Source organism: Cetorhinus maximus, chromosome 31 (assembly GCF_964194155.1).
Source record: "Cetorhinus maximus chromosome 31, sCetMax3.hap1.1, whole genome shotgun sequence".
Taxonomy (NCBI): Eukaryota; Metazoa; Chordata; class Chondrichthyes; order Lamniformes; family Cetorhinidae; genus Cetorhinus; species Cetorhinus maximus.
The window spans coordinates 14,770,659-14,781,236 of NC_135909.1; the positions used below are offsets into that span (position 1 = coordinate 14,770,659).

Sequence of the window (10,578 nt, forward strand, 5' to 3'; positions counted from 1 at the left end):
CGAACACTGTGTACAGCTTTGGTCATCTTGTTGAAGGAGGGACATATGCCCAACATCACCATCATTCTGATGGCCACCTTTGTGTGTGGCTGCATCAAACTGTGCGTAGACCCCCGATTCACAAACACCAGGTGTCACTACGTGCTGAGGTTCTACCTATCCCCGGTGTTGCGAAGGATGGGTCTGGCCACACTGCTGCGGAACGCTCCAAGTAGTTGGACCGTGCGGTACCACCTGCCCCTTGTGGAAGAATTTATGCAGAGAAATACTTTTGACCACAAGTCCTTCAGACAGTGGTCAGCACGTAATGTCCTAGAGGCCTTGCGGGGAAAAGGAGATGGTGGATCCTGTCGGGTGGTTCATCGATCAGGCTGTCAAAGTCATTTGAAGAATGCCTCATCACCAGAACATTCCAACAAGCACCAAGACGTAGTTTGACTGGTGGTGAGAAAGGCCCTCCCTATCAGATTCTTCCTACACACCAGGAGTCTCACCCCTTCCGCACGCTGCCCTTGAGGTGGCTGTAGTGGGGAAGAGGCCATTGTTCACCTCCTTGTCAAATGTGCCTTTGTGGAACGTCTGGGGAGAGATGCAGCGGTTTTTGTCGAGGTTCATCCCGAGCAGCTCTGTGACACAGGACTCTGCTCTATGGGCTGTTCCCAGGAACACACACCAAGACAAACATCAACTGCAGCTGGAGGATCATCAACTTGGTAAAAGATGCCCTTTGGTCTGCCCGAAATTTGTTGATCTTCCAGCGCAAAGAGTTGTCCCCGACCGAGTGTTGCAGACTGGCACATTCCAAGGTCCAGGACTACGTGCTGAGGGACGCACTAAAGCTTGGGGCAGCCGCCACAAAGGCGCAATGGGGAATGGTCGCTGTCTATGACCTTTCTGCCATAGTGCACCGAGGGGCTGGGAATTGTATAGACCCCTCGGCTGTATGACTCACAAGGAATGTATATAGTGAAAGCTACATGTGTCTCAATTATATTGAAGCACTTCAAAGTGCAACATGTTGTATATCGATAACTCCAATACCATTGTACTGTCTGAAAGTCTGTGATGACCATATTGAAAATACTGTAATGTTCATTGCTGGTATTAATTGCTCCTCGTGATCCATGTGGAAAAGTTCAATATGATTACACTTTTTGTGATGGCCATTTGGAAATGTTTTGTAATGTTCTTTCAGATATTTTATGAATAAAGTATAATTTTCCAAAACAAAAGTAGCTCAGAGAAGGTTCACTGGGCTTATTCCTGGGATGAGGGGTTATCCCTTGAGGAAACATTGAGCAGTTTGGGCCAATAGTCATTTAAGTTTAGAAGAATGAGAGGTAATCTTATTAGATCTTAAAATGTTCTGAGGGGAAGGATGCTGAGAGGAAGTTTCCCCTTATGGGGGAATCTAGAACAAGGGGAGGGGGGGGCACTGTTTCAAAATGATGGGTCTCCTTCTTAAGACAAAGATGAGGAGAAATTTCTTCTCTCAAAGGATCTTTAATCTTTGAAATTCTCTACCTCAGACAGCAGTGGATGCAGGGTCATTGAATATATTCAAAGCTGAATTAGATACATTTTTGAATGACAAAAGCCTTGTTATTGTTAGTTAAACAGGTGATGGGTATTGATTATCCCACCTAAACAGAATAAAAAGATACAGCTGAAACACTTTGTGGGGAAGCTACTTGGAAGTCTGTAGCACTGAGGAGCTGTCTTGAAAATAAACCAGCTTGAACAAAAAGACCAGCCTGAATTAATTCTTCCACCACAACCTCTTATTGTGAATAACAAAGGCCACAATCAGATCATCCATAATCTTATTGAATGGCATCGAAGGCTAGGGTGGACAAATGGCTAACTCTTGCTCCTATTTCTTATGTTCTTATGTAGTGTGATGGAGGCAGGTTCAAACAATGTCTTCAAAAGAGATTTGGATTAACTGAAAAGGAAAAATGTGCAGAGCTACAGGAAAAGGTGGTGAAGTGGCACAAGATGAATATAACCAGCACAGACATGACAGGCTGAATGGCCACCTCCTGGACTGTGACCGTTCTATGAATCTATGAATGAACTACCTTTCAATCTCTCTTACAGTATGTGATTCTGAGTGGAATTAACTCTGTCTGTCACTCTCTGTCACCAAATCAGAGTGTGGAATTTACTTTCTGTCAGTCTCTTAAAGTACAGGAAACAGCTAATGATTTTTGCTTGTGTCCTTTTATCAGAAATAGATAGGCTCTACTGGTCTCAAAAGTACTCAAGGTTAAACACATCAACTACTCCTCCATCTACACTCCAGTTGAAAGTCAGCCAACAAGAACATACCTTCACAGAAAGCGAGAGACCGACTTCCATGACCAACATCCACCCTGATGCAAAAGGACGCCTCATTTGTCAGTTTCTGGCCTTGGTTTTGTGAGAAACACCTGCAATAATTCACTGTCAAAATCATGTGGCTGCTGGGAGTCTTAAATAAAGACAGAAAATTCTGCAAATATGCAGCAGGATGGCAGCATCTGCGGTGAGAGAAACAGAGTTAACATTTCAGGTCACTGGCAATCAGCCTGTAATAAAACACTTACTGACATCTGCTCATGGTGGCTGCAACTCCCACAATTCGGTGCCCGAGAAACCGCTGTATCCAATGCATTGATTTTACCAGGCACAGAGTGGGTATGCTCCCCAGGGCTGGCCCCAAGGCATTCTGATCCCAAACTTTTACCACTGCCACTTGTCTATCCATTCCACCAACCTGCATATATCCTGTCTATATCTTTAGCTCTGAAGAAGGGTCATACAGAATAGAAAAGTTAACTCTGTTTCTCACTCCACAGATTATGATGTCAGAACTGAGTTTTTCCAGCATTTTCTGTTTTTACACTTATATCCAGTTAAAGTTTAACACTATCTTCCTCACTGTTCACAATACCTCCAACTTTCATGAAGTCTGTAAATTTTGAAATGCACACCAAGGTCTAGGCCATTAATTTGGATCAGGAAGAGCAGGGGTCCTCACACCGACCCCTGCGGAACTCCGCTTTAAACCTTCCTCCAGCCTGAAAAACAACCATTCACCACTACCCTCTGTTTCCTGTCACTCAGCCAATCCCATATCCATGTTGCTCTGTCCCTTTTATTCCATGAGCTGTAACTTTGTTGACAAGTCTGTTGTGTGAGACTTTATCAAATGCCTTTTGGAAATCCATGTAAACCACATGAACAGCATCACCCTCCCCAACCCTCTCTGTTACCGCATCAAAGACTCGGTGCAAACGGGAGAATCCGGGAAGCGGCGGTGAGGATGGGGGAGGCGCTGCACCATCGGCTTCACGGCGCCGACCCGCTCCCCGTCCCCGCGGCGGCGGCGCTGAGAGTCGGTGTTAATGAGGCGACGATCACCCACATTCAGCTTCCTGGTGCCGCACTGCGCATGCTCCGCGCAGCAGGCGTTCTCCGGTGGCTGGGCCTTCCCGCAGCTGCGCAGTGAGACCCTTCTGATGGAGATAGGGCGTATTCCATGACGCGTGGAATTCTGGGTTATATTGTTCACCATTTCGGGAATAAAATTAGTGCAGTCGTTGACATTTCGACTCAGCATCTGTGCCACTTCATTCGGAGCGAATCAGTCCAACCCCTCTGCTTGCACTGAAAATATCTTCATTTCTGTATTTTTTCAATTCCCTTTTAAAATTTACTTTTGAATCTGATTGAACCAGTCTTTCAGGTAACACATTCCGGATCACAGCGATTTGCTGCTGCGAGAAAAAAAATACGTTCACACACAGCATCTTTACTTTTTTATCTTATGATTCTCCCACTTTCCTGCACTTGGTCCACAGTCTTGCAGGTTATGGCACTTGAGGATCATATGCAGGCACCTTTTCAATCAGTTGAGAAAATCTGCCCCTGATACCAGTTCAGACAGTGAGTTCCAGACTCTGGCTAACCTCTGAGTGAAAAGTACATCCTCAGCTTCTCTCTAATCTTTCTTCAAATCACTTTAAATCTATACACCATGGTCACTGACCTCTTTGCGAAAGTAAATAGGCCCTGCCCATTTGCTCTATTCAGGCCCCTCACAATTATGTACATTTCAATCAAATCTCCTTTCAGCCTCCTCTGTTCCAAGGAGAACTACTGCAGCCGACCTGACATATCCTCATTGCTGCATTTTTCCAGTGCTGGCAACATCACAATAGATCTTCTCTGTATTCTCTCCAGAGCATTTACATCCTTTCTATACTAAGATGACCTGAAGGCACATGGTACTCAAGTTGTGGCCTCATGATTTATACAGTTCCAGCATTACCCGCCCTCCCCCCCGCTCTTATGTTCTATAGTCAGCTAATAAAGGAAATGATTCCACATGCCCTCTGAACAAACTTATCGACCTATACTGGTATCTTCAAGGGTCTGTGGACATTTAGTTTAACTCCATCACTTCCTCTACAACTCTGAACATTCTCCCATTAACAGTGTAGTTTGTTTCTCTTTGCGTTGTTTGACCTCCCTAAGTGCATCACCTCACACTTCCCCAGGTAGAATTCTTGTTGCCACTTTTCTGCGCACCTGACCAGTCCATTGATATGGGCGACTGAGCAACACAGAATGAATCATACTTTCCACACAATACCACTCACTGAAATGGAATTAATTCCAAACTCCCACAAAGTATGGGAAACTGAGTGCTGAATAATGCTGCCAAAGCTCACATAGAATACCAGAGACATTCAGAAACAGAATTAATCCCATTTTCCCTAACAGTAATGAGAATTTATAAATACAGAATGATTCCCCCATTGACGTTTTGTACCACTGACTGATACAGAATTAAGCCCACCCTCACATACAGTACCAGACATTGATCCATAAAGAAGGAATCCCACTCTCACAAACTGTCCAAAAACAACAACAAAAAAACAACTGGGAAGAGTCACTAGGCTAGACAGCATCTGTGGAGAGAAAGACAGAGTTAACATTATGAGTCAGTCTGACTCTGCTTCAGCTCTGAAGAACAGTCATACAGACTCGAAACGTTAATCCTGTCTTTCTCTCCGCAAATGCTATCAGGCCAGCATTTTTTGTTTTTGTTTCAGATTTCGAGCATCTGCAGTATTTTGCCTTTACCTCACAATCTGTTCCACAGACTGAGATACAGAATGAATCCTACACTCAGAGGCACTACCTGTGACTGACAGATACAGAACAAATCTCGCTCACATACAGTAACAGAGTTTGATGGATATGATATGTATCCCACAATCACATTCACGACCAGAGGCTAATTGATGCAATTTAGATTTGACAACTGTCCAGTTGTGGCATATCACGATTTTCACATAGGAAATGGGAAATTCTAAACATAACACAAGGCATCTTAACACGACTGGGGGACATTATGAGACCAGGAAGAAAATATTTACACACAGAAAACGTCTTCAAAGATCAACAGGTAATATATTCAGACAACAGGGGACGCCTTCTGATCAGGTCACATTTTACAGAATGGAGAAGAAAAAAGTACAAGAGGGATCGTATTTATACAGCCTGGAACAGATTTGCACGACAGGAAAGTATTTTACACAACAGAGAATATCTCTCAACAGTTCCACAGCAGAGAGCACAGTTCCAATCAGACAGGACAGAACTGCAGCAGAGAGCACAGTTCCACATCAGACTGGACAGAACTGCAGCAGAGAGCACAGTTCCACAGCAGAGAGCAGAGTTCCACAGCAGACTGGACAGAACTGCAGCAGAGAGTACAGTTCCATAGCAGAGAGCAGAGTTCTTTTCTTCCATTTGTCCATGGGACGTGGACATCGCTGGCTCGGCCAACATTTATTGCCCATCCTTAATTACCCTTGTTCTGAAGGCATTTAAGAGTCAAACACATTGCTGTGGGTCTGGAGTCAAATGTAGGCCAGATAAGTTAAGGGCGGCAGATTTCCTTCCCTAGAAGACATTAATGAACCAGATTGATACTTACGACAATCGACAATGGTTTCATGGTCATCATTAGAATTTTAATTCCAGATATTTTATTGAATTCAAGTCCCACCATCCGCCGTGGTGGGATTCGAACTCCAAAGTGAACACAGTTCCAAGCAGACAGCAAAGTTGCACAGCAGGGAAGATATTTTTTAAAAACGGGAAAGCAATTCACTACATGCTCCTTTGCCTTCCTATCGTCGTGTGTGCGGACAGTCTCTTACTGCTCTTCTGTGTCGTGCTCTGTCTGTTACATTTTTGGGAGTGTTGCAAAGTGGAATTGAGTCGCCAGGGGGAACCGCCGAATACATGTGCTCTTGTTGAACAACAAAACAAGAATGAACGTTGCTCAAACGCAACAAGACGTAGAAGGAAACTACCAACGAGTAAAAGAGTGGCGCAGCGGAAGCGTGCTGGGCCCATAACCCAGAGGTCGATGGATCGAAACCATTCTCTGCTATTTATGTTTTCACTAAAAGCAGAAAGAAACATTTAGCCTCTCCCCACAAATATATTTGATATTTCTTTACCGTACACAGGAATTTTAATCGGCTTCTCGCTTCCAGTAACCACTTCGGTCTGCAACAAATTTCTGTCATGTTTTTTATTCACACAACACAAGCTGTAAATGCGGCAAACACACACAAGCCTAGATTTTCTCTCATCCCATTTCTCCCAAAGAGCTGACACAGGCATGATGGTCCGAGTGGCCTTCTCTTGTTCTCTAACACGCTATTATTGCCTGAAGAGCAAAAGCTATTACCTTAAATGAAAAAAAATGTAAAAAATGAAGTTTATACGTATAAGCTGCAGTATGTCCGATCTCTCGGACACCCTGTAGTAATTCACCATGCTAATTTGGAAAACAGTGTCCTCCCTCCGATATGTCCCATCGAGAGCATCAGCATAGCGGAGATAGCATCACGTCAAAGACACAGTTAATCAATATTTGGACAGGTTCCTTCTTCATCGCTGACTCAAAACATGGAATTCTGACCCCCAAATCATCATGAACCAAGAACGTGAAGTTTCATTCCCTCGGGCTTGCATTCTACATATTGTGCTAAATAATTCTTTGAGTGTCTGATTGTTTCCTGTCTTGTTTTATCTGTTAATCACCGATCAAATTTTAACGAGTTCAGTTTATTGCTCATTCCCTCCTTATCGGACTTGCTTATGGTGAAAACTGTGGCATGTGTGTGACCATTCTCCTCGAACTGAATGCCTGCCTCTAACATATTGTGAGATTTTTGGATGCTCATTTACTGTCAGATTATTTATTAATTCTCCTTCGCTACTCCTTAGTGAATTTAGTAAAAACCTTTTGTCTTGTGGTTCAGTCTGCAGGGTGGAGGGCAGGAGAGATTCAATGGCAAAAGAATTGGCGCTGCAAGGCTACAGGGAATGGTAAAGGAACAAGTAACAAAAACCAGAGATGAGTCTAAAGGAGTGTGAATGGAGGAATGATGAACAGCTGCCATCCAAAAGCAAAAACAAGAGAAAAATTAGATTAAAACCAAACGCGCAAAGAAAAAGGAACCAGAATGGGGAAGAGCTTATAGGCATAAGAACATTAGAGATAGGAGCAAGAGGAGGCCTTTCAGCCCCTCGAGTCTACTCTGCCACTAAATAAGACCATGGCTGATCTGATTATGGCCTCAACTCCACTTTCCTGCCTGTCTCCCTCATTCCTTGATTTGCTTGTAAAATCTGTCTATTTCAGTCTGGAACATATTCAATGATCCAGCCTCTGCTGCTCTCAGGGAAAGGGAATTCCAAAAACTAACAATCATCTGAGTGAAGAAATTCCTCCTCATCTCCATCTTGAATGGGAGATGCCTTATTTTTAAAACTCTGCCCTTCTAGTTCACACTGCAAGTGTAATTCTCAGCCCAATCAGGATTGCTTAGTAAGGATCATTCTCTGCCATTTCTGCTGACTCCAGCATGATGCCACAACCAAACACATCTTCCCCTCACCCCACTGTCAGAATTCTGTGGGGACCTTTCCCTCCGGGACAACCTGCTCCATTCCTCCATCACCCCCAAAACCTCAGTCTCCTCCCACTGCACCTTCTCATGCAAGCGCAGAAGGTGCAACACCTGCCCATTTTCCTCCTCCCTCCTCACCATCCACGGGCCCAAACACTCCTTTCAGATGAAGCAGGGCTTCACTTGCACTTCCTTCAATTTGGGCAACTGCGTTCGCTGCTCCCAATACAGTCTCCTCTACATTGGAGAGACCAAACGTAGGCTGGGTCACAGCTTTGTGGAGCACCTTCAGTCTGTCCGCACGCATGACCCAGACCTTCCTGTTGCTTGCCATTTTAACATCCCATCCTGCTATCATGCCTATATGTCCATCCTTGGCCTGCTGCAATGTTCCAGTGAAACCCAAAACAAACTTGAGGAACAGTACCTCAACTTCCAATTAGGCACTTTACAGCCTTCCAGACATAACATTGAGTTCAGCAACTTCAGACCATGAACTCTCTCCTGCAAGGGATTTGTTCTATCAGTCACCTTCTGGGATTGTAAGTGAATTTGCGACTCGTTCTGAATCTCTTAAAAGTGATGTTTGTGAACATACAAATTGGGAGCATGAAGAGACCACTCAGTCCCTCAAACCTGCTCGATATTCAAGAAGATAATGGCTGATCTGATTTTAGCCTCAACTCCAAATTCCAGTCTACCGTCGATAACCTTTCACCCCTTTGCTTATCAAGCATCTATCTACCTCTGCCTTAAATATATTTAACTACCCCATGTTAGTTTGAATGTGTGTTTGACTCATTATCAGCCTGTGCTATTGCATGTGAATGTGGAAATCATTCTGAATCTGAAATCTCTGGTATTGCATGGGAGTGCAGCAATCAGTCTGCATCTGTTATTCTCTGGAGCTGTGCATGAGTTTGACAGGCTTTCGAATCTGTCACTAGGATTTATATATAAATCTCTCGTACTGTGAGTGAATTGATATTCACTCTAGTTCAGTCAATTGCATTCTATGTCTGTGATGCTATGTCAGTGTGGGAACCATATGTGTCTTTCAGTTCCTCGTGCTGTTTGTGAGTATAGGATTAATTCTCTATCTGTCAGTGGGATTAATTCTGTATCTATAATTCTCTAGTACTGTATTAAATTGTGGGATTCATTTATTGCTTTTCAGTCACGTGTGTGTGTCTGTGTGTGTGGTATTCCATTTGCATCTGTCAGCAGCTGTTAGCATATGTGAGTCTTGGACTCTCTCTAAATCTATCAGTGGTACAATTGGCGTGTGATCAGCAGTGATGATGTGGTAGTGCTGCTGATCCAGAGTAATATTCCAGGGTTTCGAATCCCACCACGAGAAATGGTGAAACCTGCTCTGGTACCTAAACTCCATTGTGTTGTGTGGCACTGACACTGTGCTAAATGGGATAGATTTCAAACAGAGCAACAACAATGTGCTTGATTTTAAAATGGCAGCAATCCACTCAGTTCCATTAAAGGAATAAAACCGAATAGGCCACTTAGTATCAACTGGAATCCCTGTCAATCCTTACTAACGTTTTGGCACTAGTCAAGCAATTGCCTCACATAGTCATACTCATGGGAACATTCCTGACAATCTCCCAGATACCACCACCACTGAAAGGACAGATCACCAGCAGGTATAACCGTTGCCCTGGGAGTCCTCAAAATCGATTCCAGTCTCATGGCATCAGGTCAACCTTGTTCAAGGGAACCCTCTACAGAGTTATACGTGCTGACGTCCACTATCCACTCTTCAGCTCATGAAGCAGTACTCCTCCAAGTTGAACACCACTTGGAGGACGCACTGAGGATGGCAAGGGCACAGAATGCAAGCTGGGTGGGTCCATCACCAAAAATATCCTTGTAGCACCACCGCAGACCGTGTCTGCAGCAGATGGTGAGGAGAAAATCAATTTTGAACTCATCCTCGACAACCTGCCTGTGGCAGATGTATCTATCCATGGCAGGAGCGGGAGGAGTGAACACCGAACAGTGCCTATGGAGATGAAGACACATCTTTACATCGAGGATACACTCCATTGTGTTGTGTGGAACTACCACCGTGCTAATTGGCATATATTTCAAACAGATCTAACACCTCTAGTCTTGTCATCCATGAGGTGCTGTGGGTCATCAGCTGCAGAATTGTACTTAGCCGCAATCTGTAACCTCATGGCCCGGCATATTCTCCACTCTACCATTACCATCAAGTCAGGGGATCAACCCTGGTTTAATGAAGAGGGCATTCCAGGAAGAGCACCAGGCATAACTAAAACGGAGGTGTCAACCTGTTGAAGTCACAAAACAAGACTAATTTCGTGCCAAAAAACATAAGCAGCAAGTGATAGTCCGAGTTGAGCAATTCCACAACCAACGGGTCAGATCTAACTGTGCAGTCCTGCCACATCCAGTCATGAATGGAGGTTTCACAAATAGCCCCATCGTCAAAGTTTGAGGAGCCCAGCACATCAGTGCCACAGATAAGGCTGAAGCATTCGCAACAACCTTCATGCAGATGTGCTGAGTGGCTGATCCATGTCGGCCTTGTTCAGAGGCCCCCAGCATCACA

The 10,578-nt window shown here is 44.3% G+C and overlaps 1 protein-coding gene across 1 annotated transcript in view; it reads right to left on the minus strand.

Moving 5' to 3' along the window:
• The window catches only part of LOC144670292 (histone H2AX-like), a 297,255-nt gene extending 294,848 nt beyond the window's left edge, over positions 1–2,407 (minus strand). The window contains exon 1 of the mRNA XM_078532780.1: positions 2,332–2,407. The gene's annotated coding sequence lies outside the window, so the exon portion shown is untranslated. The remainder of the gene's footprint in view (positions 1–2,331) is intronic.
• Positions 2,408–10,578: the final 8,171 nt, after the last annotated feature.